The 16,031-nt window shown below is 44.1% G+C and overlaps 1 long non-coding RNA gene across 1 annotated transcript in view; it reads right to left on the reverse strand.

The window, feature by feature from the left end:
• Window positions 1-404: 404 nt before the first annotated feature.
• The window catches only part of LOC146868772 (uncharacterized), a 175,861-nt gene continuing 160,234 nt past the window's right edge, over window positions 405-16,031 (reverse strand). The window contains exon 3 of the long non-coding RNA XR_014966423.1: window positions 405-457. This is a non-coding gene — a long non-coding RNA (uncharacterized LOC146868772). The remainder of the gene's footprint in view (window positions 458-16,031) is intronic.

Consider the following 16,031-nt stretch of genomic DNA (forward strand, 5'->3'; position numbering starts at 1 on the left):
ATCCCTTTGCCACTGTTCCTGATTTTGTGTCTTGGGTAACGGATACCTGAGCTATTTGCTCAGAGTGAGTCTGGAGTGCTTGTTGGAATGGGTCGCTATATTGTTGTGATGAGCAAATATACCTTTCCAAAGTCCATTCCAATTTCTTTCATCCTCTTGTTGGTTGGTGCATTAGGGTTCCAGCTTCAGAAAACCAATGAAATCCCACTGGTGAACCACTTGCTGGAGTGGAGTTTCAAGTAAATACAACATTAGTCAGAAGGAGTATTTAATGGAGATTTTATTTCTTTATTAAGTAAAGAAGTCCATTTTAAAATTATCAATGTCCAAAACGAAAAAAAGGCTCTCACATAAAGGTCCTTTAGCTTTCTCTCACACTTTCATTGTCTCTAGTTTCTCTTCCAGTTCTATGCAAGCAGTATTTGGGTCTTGACTTCTTCCTACCACCAGCAGATTTCTGGAAAAGGGAAAAGAAAGCAAGGTAGGCATGGGTGAGATGAAAATAACAAAAAGTAAAAGTATAAAAAAAAACACATGGCTTTCACCTGACTGCTTCTTATGGACTACTATTAGTATGTTCTTTAACTAGCTTTTTCTTGCTTTCTTTTTCTGATGTTTTTTCTCATCTCCTCTCCTTTTCCTCACATCTTTTCTTTCCTTTTGCTCTTGCTCTTCTATCTGATTCGGTTACATGATCTTTATTTCTCAGTTGTAGTTTATCTTTTCTAGATCTTTCTTCATGGCTATTTCTTCTCACATCTCTTCTCGCTAATATTCGCTCTTTTCATAGTTATGATAGGAGGCACTGGGAAAAGTGAGCTGAATGAATGCCCTACACAACATTCTGCAAGAGCAGAAGGTAAATGTAAATCAAAATTTAACAAACCAATTGCTGAAAAGTCCCTCTCCAGCTGTATGTTATCTATGGGTTTCATGGAAATAAAATGACCTGGCGAGACCCACAATATTTGTTTCCCACTTCTGTTGCAGAATAGTTGGGAATAAGTGGTTTCAGAATGTAGTGTTCACACTATTTCCTCTCTGTGAGAGCCATGAATAATATATTGAATTATAAATGGGTAACAGTGAATAACGGTGATGTTCTTCACTGAGGGGTGCGGAGTGACATCAAGAAGACAATGAGAGCAAAGCTCGAGTTGTCTATGATGACAATCAATTGAGGCCACCAATCATCCATCCCGGAGCCAGATGTACAAAGTCTTTTTGCGTTCGCATTTTGGAATGTAAGAGACCCAAATTGCGATTACACATTACAGATTCACAATTCGGGTTTGCTACTGCAGCCCAAGTCGGTATTTGGAAGGAAGGCGTTTGGGCATCCCTTCCAAATAATGATTCGTAGTAGAATTTATTAATAGTCTTCTACCCAAATCCGGTTGCAAAACATTAATGTTTTACTGGATACTGAAAGGTGATGGTAAAACAGTCGCACATGGGAAATAATCCCCAAGGGACTACCTTACCACTTTGTGGATGGTGAAAAAAACATATTTTTACAAGGACCGTTGCCTACTCGCAAGTTAAACATTTCATTTTCGTTTTAAACACATCCCGTTTTCCGTCTTAAAAAAATGTGTTTATTTGCCTTATTTAAAAGCAATCACAGGAATGGTGGGCTGCTGATTCAGTATTTTTTTTAACTGACCTATTAGTACCTAGGTCTGTTCGCAAAACACCAAAATGGTCTGATAAATATTAGTCATAAATTGTGACCAGTGCTTCGTGCATTTGCCCATAGATTATGTCTGTGGTTATCGCGCTGCTCACACAAATCAAGCCTAGGATACTAACTTAATTTTGGCCTCCATTTTTAAATTCCTGACATTTACAGAGTGGTTTACATTTTTCAATAAATATATAATTTATTAATATGGTACTTATTAATTTTTTATCGGGGAACCCCCAGTGATGAACTGCTGCGATAGATGGTCCAGTTTGTATCGCATGGTATAAGATACATAAAGTGGTTAAATTGCCAATACGAACACTGTAGAGTATACGTACAGGTGAAGCGCACATATTCCTGGTGGAAGCCTTTTTCTGGCCAAGAGCTGCTCAAAACTCATTGTTTTGGAAGGAATTTCATCACACAGCTCGCTTCATAAGTGCCGGCTCAGCTCTGTGCGCTATAATTCATTTCCTGCGTGTTATGATCAGAAGAGAGGTTACAAAACTCCGAAATGTGTGAAAACCTGGCCGCAGTGGTACATCTTACATTTTAATTAACACATGAAGCACTTTCCATCAGCCCGAAAGACTGGAGGTGGTATGTCGGGGGCATGACATATGGAGAGTTGTGCTAACAGCTGACTCGTACCTCGACTTTCTGCAGCTAATCACTGATTCCATTGAAGATTGGTGCTCGGGCATTCCTTCCGGCTCTGCACTCACATGGCTTCATTAAGGAGGCCTGTCTTCGGCAGCAGGAAATTAATTGGCAGTCATTTCAGCTCAGCTCACCGAGCCTCGACACCAGCTCTGGAATTCGCCTCTACTTCGGGGATTTGCATGCACTTTATGGGAATCTTCCCATCTTACTTCCTAGCCGCTTCGAAAACTGGTGCACAGAGAAGTCCAAGCCGCACGGAGTTATTTTGTGTGCTAATATCATTCCACTGACATTCCCCATGTAGTCCTTCATGGGCCATATCTGCCACTTTTATTGAACAGAAGACCTGTGTCAAATGTTCCCTATCTTACTACATTTGTACTTCTTTTCTGTAATGCATGGAAACCTGCAATCCTTGCATTAAAGGCCCTGCAATCCTTGCATTAAACACCCTGCAATCCTTGCATTAAGCGCCCTGCAATCCTTGCATTAAACGCCCTGCAATCCTTGCAATAAATGCGCTGCAATCCTTGCATTAAACACCCTGCAATCCTTGCAATAAACGCCCTGCAATCCTTGCATTAAACGCCCTGCAATCCTTGCATTAAACACCCTGTAATCCTTGCAATAAACGCCCTGCAATCCTTGCATTAAGCGCCCTGCAATCCTTGCATTAAACGCCCTGCAAGCCTTGCAATAAATGCGCTGCAATCCTTGCATTAAACACCCTGCAATCCTTGCATTAAACACCCTGCAATCCTTGCATTAAACGCCCTGCAATCCTTGCAATAAACGCCCTGCAATCCTTGCATTAAGCGCCCTGCAATCCTTGCATTAAACGCCTTGCAATCCTTGCATTAAGCGCCCTGCAATCCTTGCATTAAGCGCCCTGCAATCCTTGCATTAAACCCCTGCAATCCTTGCATTAAACGCCCTGCAATCCTTGCAATAAACGCCCTGCAATCCTTGCATTAAACGCCATGCAATCCTTGGATTAAACGCCCTGCAATCCTTGCAATAAACGCCCTGCAATCCTTGCATTAAGCGCCCTGCAATCCTTGCATTAAACGCCCTGCAATCCTTGCAATAAATGCGCTGCAATCCTTGCATTAAACACCCTGCAATCCTTGCATTAAACACCCTGCAATCCTTGCATTAAACGCCCTGCAATCCTTGCAATAAATGCCCTGCAATCCTTGCATTAAGCGCCCTGCAATCCTTGCATTAAACGCCCTGCAATCCTTGCATTAAACGCCCTGCAATCCTTGCATTAAACACCCTGCAATCCTTGCGTTAAACGCCCTGCAATCCTTGCAATAAACGCCCTGCAATCCTTGCATTAAACGCCCTGCAATCCTTGCATTAAGCGCCCTGCAATCCTTGCAATAAACACCCTGCAATCCTTGCATTAAACTCCCTGCAATCCTTGCAATAAACGCCCTGCAATCCTTGCAATAAACACCCTGCAATTCTTGCATTAAACGCCCTGCAATCCTTGCAATAAACGCCCTGCAATCCTTGCATTAAGCGCCCTGCAATCCTTGCATTAAGCGCCGTGCAATCCTTGCATTAAACCCCTGCAATCCTTGCAATAAACGCCCTGCAATCCTTGCATTAAGTGCCCTGCAATCCTTGCATTAAACGCCCTGCAATCCTTGCATTAAACGCCCTGCAATCCTTGCATTAAACGCCGTCTCCACTTGTTTTATCATAATCTATTTTCCGCATCACTAATAACTTGCAATATGAAAGTGAAGTAGTTGTTTAACTGCAAAAACATATTACAATGAAGTTTTGACTTTAGCAGTCAGTGTGCAAGTCAGGCCTCTGAGAACTGAAACTATGAACATGAGGATTGCTTGATCTGCTCAGTCTCCCTGCCGTAAAGTCTTTAGAAGAAACTAAGGACACAGTTATAACACCGTGTTTATTTTTTGCACTGCTCGGTTTATTTCAGGAAAGGAGGAATCTCTGTATATGTCCCCCTCAGACTGAACTACATCTGTTTTAAAAAGTGATTTACTTTCAACTGGTTCTGCAAGATTCATGTTGTGTTTAGTTTCACAGTACAGATTGTGTATAAATTCTACCAGTGTGAACAAATTATGTATCATTTGATGAAGCAAAAGACTGAGGATTTCTGCTTTTTAGATGAATGGTAACAGTGTGATCATGTATTATGAGAAATAAATAACCCTCTGCTGTAGAATAAAAGGACATTTTAAGTTACTGTTGCATGACCTTATAAAATAATTCAATCTTTATACTATAGGATCGCGGGTCTCCTTGGTCAATTGCGATATCATTTTCATGAATGGCAGTTGGTACTTTATCTACCATACAGCGCTTCAATCATAATGGGTGATTTCGTAGCACTTCTAAAAACGAGTGAAAGGCAACATTCCAAAATAAGTGAGAAAACAAGATGTATAAAGGGTTGCAGTGGCAAGCTGTTCTTCACATCTACTCCACCTTTTCACTTCCTTGTCCAGGTTAGGTCGGTACTAATAATGGGAGAAATGAAACTACGGGTCACTGCATGGTTAGTACGGTTTGTTGGAAAATCAGGACTGGTTGCAAGCTATCTTCATGACAAAGGGTCATTGTTCAGCTATATTCAACCTCAGCATTGAAGTCTCCATTAACATCCCATCCCGGTGAAGTCGGCCGCTACCAGGGTGTGACTCGGTCACTCTAACCCAAAGATACAAAGTCCGCTCGTAGGCACCGGCTTCAGGTCCAAAATTACTCCTGAGATCCAGAACAGCTCCATGATTAGCAATATCGCTTCCCGCTCAGCCACGGGCCATGTCCTCCTGGTATCCATGCTTTTCCTGGGGTCATCCAGACACCTTATTCCAATTTTCTCAAACTCAGCCTCCCAAAGCATCAGATCGCCTTCCTGCAAGTGGCAGAAAAAAGTAAGACTGGTCAATGGTGGATCGTCGCCCCACAGCTTTTCAGCCGTGCGAAAAAGGAATTGCAATTATCAATTTATTTTTCACAGCTGACGCACTTTTACGGGGTAGGGCGGGTGGGGCGGGGCTGGGCACACAGAGCAGGAGGAGGAGTGGTTGGGGAGCTTTCTAAGTTTGCATGATGGTTTGTATTGCACAGCCTGGGTGGAGAACATTCACAGGCGCCCAGTCCCTGTCTGAGCGCTGAACCACGGCACTCAGACCAATCACGACAGTGCTGTCATGCTGGTGTCAGCGGCGTCGTGATTGGCTTAGGGGAGCCTGTGTGCTTTCTGCTTCCATTCCAGGACTCGTCAGTAAGAGAAATGTCAGAGAAATGCGGCCGAGAAGAGGTAAGAGTATTTGTTTTTCACCCTTCTCCCCCGCCACCCCCAATCCATGCCAACTGCCACTAAAACTAGTAACTGTTAAAAAAAACCATAAGTCCTGATAAGCAAATACCTATACTGCCTTATTGCCACCAAATGATTGATCTTCAAGACTATCTCACTCACAAATACTTTCCTTGGAACATTCATGAATATCTCACCAACAAAATATAAGAATATTGCACAGGAACATCCTCTCGGAAAATCCTTCTTAGCTTTCTGAGAACCAGGTTGCTTTTCAGTCCACGAGTCAAGAGTTTAGGACAAACCTCGCATGAACCCCCACACCAAAGCAAGCTCCTCACTAAAAACAAAAAGTGAAAACCCACCTTTTCTGAATCCACTTTCACTGCTATAATGATGTGGTACCTTCAGCTTACTGCTGTCAGGATCCCACAGAGAAGCCTGTTAAGATTATAGTAATGGCTGTGGATTACATTGCATAAGGCAGCTCAGAAACAGCACTTCAATCGAGAAACCTGGAAGGTCTGAAATACAGACCAATAGAAGCTGACACTGAGAAGGAGGGCCTTCCTCGACTGACTCAGAGCCAGGCCAATTGGATTGTCAGGATTACATAGCCTGGTATTTTATGGACAGCAGCATAAGTCATGTCAGTTGCCTAGCATCTTTCTCGGTTGTATGGTTTCTGCTGGTGGTCCGTTCGTTCACTGTCCAGGTCCCTGCACTTCTGTTTTCCTTCCCCACCTCTGCGCATTTTGATTCCTCTTTAGTTTCAGACGTATTCCAGCTGTGATTCTGTGCACAGCTCAGCTGCCATGCGTATTCCAGCTGTGATTCTGTGCACCGCTCAGCTGCCATGCGTATTCCAGCTGTGATTCTGTGCACAGCTCAGCTGCCATGCGTATTCCAGCTGTGATTCTGTGCACCGCTCAGCTGCCATGCGTATTCCAGCTGTGGTTCTGTGCACCGCTCAGCTGCCATGCGTATTCCAGCTGTGGTTCTGTGCACCGCTCAGCTGCCATGCGTATTCCAGCTGTGATTCTGTTCACCGCTCAGCTGCCATGCGTATTCCAGCTGTGATTCTGTGCACAGCTCAGCTGCCATGCGTATTCCAGCGGTGATTCTGTGCACAGCTCAGCTGCCATGCGTATTCCAGCTGTGATTCTGTGCACCGCTCAGCTGCCATGCGTATTCCAGCTGTGGTTCTGTGCACCGCTCAGCTGCCATGCGTATTCCAGCTGTGGTTCTGTGCACCGCTCAGCTGCCATGCGTATTCCAGCTGTGATTCTGTTCACCGCTCAGCTGCCATGCGTATTCCAGCTGTGATTCTGTGCACAGCTCAGCTGCCATGCGTATTCCAGGTGTGATTCTGTGCACCGCTCAGCTGCCATGCGTATTCCAGCTGTGGTTCTGTGCACAGCTCAGCTGCCATGCGTATTCCAGCTGTGATTCTGTGCACCAGTCAGCTGCCATGTGTATTGCAGCTGTGGTTCTGTGCACCGCTCAGCAGCCATGCGTATTCAAGCAGTGGTTCTGTGCACAGCTCAGCTGCCATGCGTATTCCAGCTGTGATTCTGTGCACCGCTCAGCTGCCATGCGTATTCCAGCTGTGATTCTGTGCACAGCTCAGCTGCCATGCGTATTCCAGCTGTGATTCTGTGCACCGCTCAGCTGCCATGCGTATTCCAGCTGTGGTTTTGTGCACCGCTCAGCTGCCATGCGTATTCCAGCTGTGGTTGTGTGCACCGCTCAGCTGCCATGCGTATTCCAGCTGTGATTCTGTTCACCGCTCAGCTGCCATGCGTATTCCAGCTGTGATTCTGTGCACAGCTCAGCTGCCATGCTTATTCCAGCTGTGATTCTGTGCACCGCTCAGCTGCCATGTGTATTCCAGTTGTGGATCTGTGCACCGCTCAGCTGCCATGCGTATTCCAGCTGTGATTCTGTGCACCGCTCAGCTGCCATGCGTATTCCAGCTGTGATTCTGTGCACAGCTCAGCTGCCATGCGTATTCCAGCTGTGATCCGCTCAGCTGCCATGCGTATTCCAGCTGTGATTCTGTGCACAGCTCAGCTGCCATGCGTATTCCAGCTGTGATTCTGTGCACAGCTCAGCTGCCATGCGTATTCCAGCTGTGATTCTGTGCACCGCTCAGCTGCCATGCGTATTCCAGCTGTGGTTCTGTGCACAGCTCAGCTGCCATGCTTATTCCAGCTGTGATTCTGTGCACCGCTCAGCTGCCATGTGTATTCCAGCTGTGGATCTGTGCACCGCTCAGCTGCCATGCGTATTCCAGCTGTGATTCTGTGCACCGCTCAGCTGCCATGCGTATTCCAGCTGTGATTCTGTGCACAGCTCAGCTGCCATGCGTATTCCAGCTGTGATCCGCTCAGCTGCCATGCGTATTCCAGCTGTGATTCTGTGCACCGCTCAGCTGCCATGCGTATTCCAGCTGTGGTTCTGTGCACCGCTCCGCTGCCATGCGTATTCCAGCTGTGATTCTGTGCACCGCTCAGCTGCCATGCGTATTCCAGCTGTGGTTCTGTGCACCGCTCCGCTGCCATGCGTATTCCAGCTGTGATTCTGTGCACCGCTCAGCTGCCATGCAGTTTCTGATCTCCTGCTGCTGCTAGTTTTCACGCTGATCTCTACCCTGGTATTCTGGTACTCCTGATCTTGATGTGGACTCCTCTTACCGCTAAAGTCATTAATAGCTGTGGCCCTTTGGAGCTTTAGGTTGGACCATTGCACAACAGGCAGGCCTGTGAAGGGCAGTTCTGGATGATTACTGAGAGAAAATATCTCAACAACAAACTGTATTTTATTTTACCAATGTATCCTCTTTCACATTCTCCTCTTAGGGAAAAAGAAAGAAGAGTGACTTCCACCTTGATCAATGCAAAAGGGCGGTGGTGTCAGAAAGAGGAGGCCTATATCTAGAGCCGTCCTCTCTTTTCCTTGGCCACACATTTATGTTCCCTAGTTAGATTGCGTGGACTACAGTGAGAATAATCCAAGAGCTCAGTTCTTTAGTCTCCTGGGAGAGGAGGATTATCATCAGAGATCCAGTCACCACTTCCCCCAGTGGTTCAAGTTCATGGCAGATGTGAGTCCACTCTTGTGCTATGGACTCTGAAGTTAATCTTCTGCGCACAATGGTCTCGCCCATTGCAAAAACTCCGGATGGCCCTGGGGTCACCAGACAAGAAAGAACTTTCTTATTTAAAAAAATAAATAGATAAATGAATTAGTAGCACAACCTGAAACCCATTTACCCGGGTCTCCTAATCCTGAAGTAGGTCCCTTAACTTCGTCATCCACTATTGTGCTTGCATTGTGTACAGGTACTCCTGCCACACCTACGGGCATGGCTCCTCCGGAGAAGGATGCTGGCAATCCACAACAACTTCTACCATTTATGGTGCAATGCTGGTTGCACTTGTGAAACCGACCTGAGGTGTTTCCCACTGACATTTCAAAGGACTCTTTCATTTGTTCTTATTTGACTAAGGAAGCCCGGATCTGTCTACACCTTCCATTAACAATCATAGTACTAGGCGCACACGTTTAGAAGAGTTCATGGCTCTTTATTCAAAGATCTTTGACTATAAGCAGACTACACAGGCTGCCCATTGTAAACTTGTTGTCCTCACATCAGGGCAAAAGAGAAGTTATATATTATACAAGTCATTTTAGGTAGCTTTGAGCAGATGCTAATTGGACTAGTGAAGCAGCAGGTGCCAGTTTCTCAAATGACCTGTGTGATGAACTCAAAGATGCTCTCTCACTGGTTGTTACATGGCCCACCAAGTATGAAGCATTGATTTGGCACTACAGACTGTGGTCCAGAAGCTGTTCAGGCACACTAAGAAAAGATGGGCTTCTCAAAGAGGTTTTTCCTGCAAATATGCTAGAATCACAAGAGAGTGAATTTCCCGTAGAAGACCCTATGCAGATTGGGTCCAGTTGAAACACACCTCCTGGGACGTAACGAAGTGCCAAAGAAAAGAGGGAATGTGCTTGAATTGTGGAATGGGAAGCCACTTTTGTGAGAAACTGATATTTGCTTCAAAAAAGCTTACCTGTAAACAGAAAACCACAGGTGAGCTTTCCTAGAAAACATAGTGTGACTAAGACGACTCATTTCCATAACAGACCAGTCATATTTTGCACTACACTGGAATAATTAGCATAATTTCATTATTTTGCATTATTTGTTAGGTGAAATTCCAGAAATTCTGCTATTACAGCACATTTCATAATTTTCCACTGTTTGCAGTAAAAATGTACAGCTAGTGCTCCTGTTGTGGTAAAAACACACTGCGAGCTCATGTTCCAATGTGTTTTACGGAGTGCGAGCATCAGTTGTTTGCTGCTCTTTGTTTTTAGTGGGAAATGCATCTCTGCGCATTAAGTGGACGCAAAGGTGCATTTGGTGCTAAAATGGAGCTCCATATGGCAATTTCACATTTTGCATAATTATGGGTCATTTTTCCTAATTTTGTGTAATTTTGCCAAAAATTCATATAATTTCTCAAAAGCAAATTACTTGAATTTCACATAGCCCTATTCCATAATCCCTAACTATTAGTTTACGCATGGGCCCGGGCGACCAAATCAATGATTGAGTGGGGTGCATAGGTTGTTTCATTGGCAATGCAGTTGGTGAGCTCACAAACATCCCCCTTCAAGAAATGAATCTATTTTAGGCACTCACTCAACTCCCTTAGTTTCCGGTATTGGGCAATGGAAAGCTGAGCCAATGGTACTAGTGCTAGACAATGGCCACATTGAATCACTGAGATTTGATGTCATCATTCCTCCAATGTTTCCTTTAGTATTGGGGGCATCTTGACTGAGATACCTCATCGATGCATCCGCCCATTTCCCACTAAGCAAGATGCAGTGTAGAAAGATTATAAATACAAATCTGTGATTCATTTGTCATTCAGTTTCATCTGCATAAGCGACAATACTTTTTATCCTTAAACCAAACGGCGAGTATAAGCCTTGTGTAGATTACAGAGAAATGAATGGAATTACCATCCACAACTGACATCCTTCACCCCTTATTTCGGTTTTGCTTGACCAAGCAAAGACTGCCAATTTATCTCCAAAGTAAGGTCTTTGAGGCATCCACAACCTGAAAAATGTAAACACAGAGGAGACACATGCTGTGGTATGAACTATGTCTTCAGCAGTGACATCTTATTTTTTTACCATTGACGAGGGGGAGAAGGGCTGGAGCATGGTCACCCACTCAAAGTTTCAACTGTCACGGGCCATGGCAATAGTAATAAATAACACATTGCACTGTGCATATCTATGTGTTATACATGTGTACACAAACTCATCCAAGCACCCATGCCTTTTAAAAACGTTTGCCTGTGTGTGTTGTGCAACCTAGCATTACAAAACCATTTCAAAGTCGTCCTAGTTTTGGCAGAATAATGACTTCCTGTCTCTGACAGTTGTGGCAGATCAGCTGTTTTCCTATGTGTTCACAGCAGAGGCATCTTTTGCTATGAGACAGTCATGGATGCCTCCACATGCTTTCCTGCAGCAGGCAAGAATGGCTGTAGATTCACTGATAAACCCTGAGCACTCCCAGGGCATCACTGACAAGCTTTCCTACGTGTATATTTTTTGAGATCAGAACCAAATGCAGATGGAGAATAAAAGCCCTTTCTTTACCTTGTTTCCAGAGCAGCCCCTAATGTCTCTATAAATAAGAGTCATTTTTACCTTATACATCCTCAAACCTTCATTATATATGTACGAGCAACAATCACCCATATTAGTTGGGATTCAGCATTTTTACTGACTCGCACCGTGCTCATTAAATCATGGCAATCACATGTGAACAGCTGTGGACACGCTTGGAGGAGGCTTTTATAGTTAGGTTATATGTGACTATTAGATTGTTCTCCGACACCAAGAGGTTTCATAGCGCTTTGGGGCGGCCTGCTACAGTGCGCCTTAATATGCTATAAAAGTGATGGTTCATCCGAAGTAAGGGCACATGGTCTCCATTTTAAAACCCATACAGGAACACATTCAGAATGATATAAGAACATGTATTCTGCTAAGAGGGTAACTGCCTCGAACACTGAAAATCCTGAGGAAATTATTCCAGAAGTCAGGAAAAGCAGAAGGCCTGGATTTCATGAAAACTGTGAGCAGATTATAAATGTACAGTTTGGTACATTAATGTGATCTGGTGGAACCGAAATGCTAAGCACAGTTTTCTTGAAGCCGATGGATATAAAAAAAACTTGCCTATTCTAAAAGAGAAGTGGGAGAAGGGACATATGACTGAGGCACTCAACTAGATAAAAAGTGCAATGAGTAAAGATACAGCAAATACAAGCAATTTTAACATGTGGATCCTGAGGGCGTGCACGGACGTGAGTGTACCTGGTCAGAAAATCAATTACAAATCTGTTTCCCCTGGATAAAAAATACGGCTGAGGGAGAATCTTTCTTGTACTGCCTCGCTCACAAGTTGTTGAACAACCGGCTCACCAAGTTAAGAGAGATCGGGAAGATTTCTATTTTGCTTGAGATTTTATTTTAGCTTTTAAAACGTTCTGCTTTTGTGTCCTTAGTTATGGATTCAGTCTGGCACCAAGAAGCCTTATAGGGAGAATTGTGCTGCATAAAAAATAAAATAAATAGAATTAAATAACGATACTTGAAATTGAAGTCCATAAATACAGATCTAGTCATCATTGATAGAGGATCTTCCTACCCAAGATCCAGTGATGGCTCTTCAACCAGGCCCGTCAGTGCTTCTCCTTTCTCCAGCTGTGCAAAGTCTCAAGCTTGGGCCTGGAATCCAAACTACGGGGTAGATTAGGATGGCGGGTGGACTTCAGTCCGCCCGCCATCTTGACCACCCGTCAGATGTGCGGCGGTCCCGCACCACTGATTAGGATGCGACCACCACCCCCGCCGCAATGCCAAAATTGCATGTTGTGCATTGCCATGCACAACGTGGCAGGCACCGCGATGTGCCTGCCACCTTGTGCAATGCAGGGGAGTACCCCCCAAGTGCAGCCCCCTGTCCCCCCACCCTCCCGGGGGCCCACAACAGGCCCCCGTACCAAAACTCCCAATGCCTTTCCATGGCGCCATCGCTGCCATGGAAAGGCAGCTCTTTACAGGTATCCTAATCTGGTGGACGGTGCCTGCTAGGCACCACCACCATTTTAGGCACCCTGCACTGTCCGCCAGGCAATCGGAATGATTGCTGGCAGTGGACGGTCTTTGCGTCCGCTGCGGACACAGTCAAGTTCTTACCGCCATCCTAATCTGGCGGTGGGACAAATCTGTTTGATGGCAGAAGGACCGCCACCGCAGGACCGGCGGCTGCGGTGCCGGCTCTTCCGCCATCCTAATCACCCCCTAAGTTATTAGTAGAGGTGGCCGGCACTGAAATTTCACGGAGTTACCTAAAAACTCCAAGAGATTCAGGGAAGTTTTGCAAGCGGCGAAGTTTGGCACGCTGCGCGCGCTCATTTGTAGTGCCAAGAGGTTGTCCCATGTTGTAATATCAGGCCGAATGGCACCATGAGGTGCGCCAGAGGGCGCTGGTTCTTTCTGCTGCTCGAGTACATTTTCTACTCAAGCGGCAGCTTGCTCAACATGAGCAGTAGCGACCTGCCACAACTTTCTGTGTTGAGAAATCTCGCTGGGAGGTGGTGTAGCGCTCAATTTTCTCACTTACACTCACCAACTTAACGTTGGCAAGCAGCACACGACAAAATACTCTGCCACTCATGGTTGACGGAGTTTTTTAAAAGCTCTGTGCTCCAAGCAGAGCGCGGAGTAGGCAAAACTCTGCAAACTTCCCCTGAGGAGAGGAGTTTACCGCTCACCTCTAGTTATAAGGGCAACGTGAACAAAACATCTTTTATTCCTATCAAACTTTGTGAAAAACAGATCACACCCTGCCTGTCAAACACCAGCATCTGCCCCACTTTACAAGTCCTTGTTGTAAGAAATATTAAGGGAAGCAATGATCTTATTGCTGGGCTCTTAATGACCACCCTGTCACCTTGCAGTTGCCTACCTCACCAAGGGCCACTCCCACACAATCTCTAGCCTTCAAGAACTGCATTAGCTGCAAAGAATTCTGTGCCACAAAGTTTCACAAGTAGGCAAAATTGACAGATATTTTGTAGCACTCGATAGAGCCCTAAATGGGCTTGCCTGTGGCACATCGGATGCAGAGATGTGCATCTGTGTCTGTTAAAAAGGCCGCCAATGAGGGGGCCCGAAAAACGCTGGAGTGCTGACTCATAGCTGACTCATAGGGATGAAAAGGAAGTGGGGAAAATCAAAACTGAACTGGAGCCCTTCCACTCCTACACAATGCAACAAGCTTCCTTGTACTCAGAACCAAAAACAAACTAAATAAATCTGGTAAAAAGAAAGCATAACTTCATTAAAAGCAGTATCCTCGGCAGTGAAGTAGACAACATTTCGTGTGACACTACGATGAAAGTGGAGACAGGCATCTCCACAAATTACAAGGAACTAAAATTCCCAACAATTCTTGGCAAAGAGAGCAGATTGTTAGTCTATACATACAGATTATATCAATGAAGGATGCACAGTAGTGTCTATTAACTAGCCAACTATTGGACTATGGCACAGACGAAAAAGACTGGAGAGTTGACTTCCAGCACAAGTCTGATGAAAAGTATGTGGGAAATCAGCCAAAGAAAACTAAAATATATGTAAGAAAAAGAAAGCATAGTATCATAAAAAAAGAGTATTCACTGCAGTGAAATAAATGCTACTATAGAGGTAGAGTAAAATAACATCAACATTTAGTGCAATAATATTACATAAAAATGTTCTGCAAAAAATACAAATAAATTATTTTCTCTTAAATGGTTGCCAAAGTCCTCAAGAGTAAGATTATCCATTTTATTGTTAGATTAGCTTTTTCTATTTGGAAAATAACAAAACAATTTGACTGGATGTGTCTCACAGAACCGACCACGGACCAGATGTACATAAATCTAGCCGCAAAATACTGGTCACAAATTGAGATCAGTATTCTTGCGACCGGTAATGATTTTTAAGAACAGATCTATGTATTTATAAGTCGCATCCTAAAAATCCGAATCATAGTGGGTCGCAATGAAGTAGTTTGGATAATACGACTCAGTACAACTGGAGGCCATCATAGAGATGGTGGTCTCATGGGATCTGTGATTGCTTTTCAATAAAGTAACCTTATTTTTTAAATGCAGCCTGTTTTCCTAAAGGAAATTGGACTACGTTTAAGTAAGGACTCACTGAATTTATCTTCTGGGACCTTGTTTGGCTAGAGCTTTGTTGGTCAAGAACCTTATGTGGAGAAGGCTCATTTCTCCAAGGATTATTCATTTAAGTTGAACGCGGAGATTGAGGAATTGTCTTAAGCCCTTTCCTCTGCCTTTGTGAAGGCCTTGTGGAGAGTGGATTCCAGGCATGGGGAACACTATACATATATAGAAATGTCAATTTTTGCGTGACTGCAACATTTGTTCTGATATAATATTCTTGTAGAGCTTCGTTTTGCTACAGGTATTAGCTGGGTTGAATGGTGCACATTCAGGATTTAAGTAATGCAATGCGAAATAAACTTACCCTCTTTAGTAACTAGAAGTACATTATCAACCATACTAGATATTGTACATTAAAATATATTTTTATTTTTAGCAAGGGAAAACCTAGCATAAAGACTGACCCAGGGTTGCTGGGCAATAATTTGCACCATCTTTTCAGGTGATTTAATGAGTAAAGTGTTAATTGTATTTGGTGCAATAGTTTAAGATATCAATCCTTTTTGTAGGCAAGGAGCTCCGGTCAGCAGTGTGGGCACCTCAAATAGTGTTTCTAGTGTTCCCAAGGATGATATCAGAGTCTTGTCCTTTTACCCACTTGTCTGTACATGCTTTTCTGTAGAAATAATATTGACAGCCTTTTGACAGATGGTGTTGGGAAAGTGGATTTACTCTCTTTGCTATCTACATTGTCTCTTCAGGATTCACCAAAAGCTAACATATCTGAACTAGTGATGAGCCCACAAATAAATATCTTGACTAGACAATATGGACCACAAGCTGATTATTCTCTTAAATTTAATTCAAATGATAATGAAGCTACAGGTAGATAACCAAGACCTACGGAGAGAGCTGAACCAATCACAGGCATCTTACTAATGCGTTAGCACAATGTCTTGATAGTCTGCAGGCGTCAGAGCCCTTTTGGTCCTTGCTTCCACCTTTCGATCTCGGCCACATCCTCCAATTAAACTAGATACATTCCAGTTTAATAAAAGTCATGTGGAAAGTACACAAGTTCCAACCAAAT

This window comes from Triturus cristatus, chromosome 1_2 (genome assembly GCF_964204655.1).
Source record: "Triturus cristatus chromosome 1_2, aTriCri1.1, whole genome shotgun sequence".
NCBI lineage: Eukaryota > Metazoa > Chordata > Amphibia > Caudata > Salamandridae > Triturus > Triturus cristatus.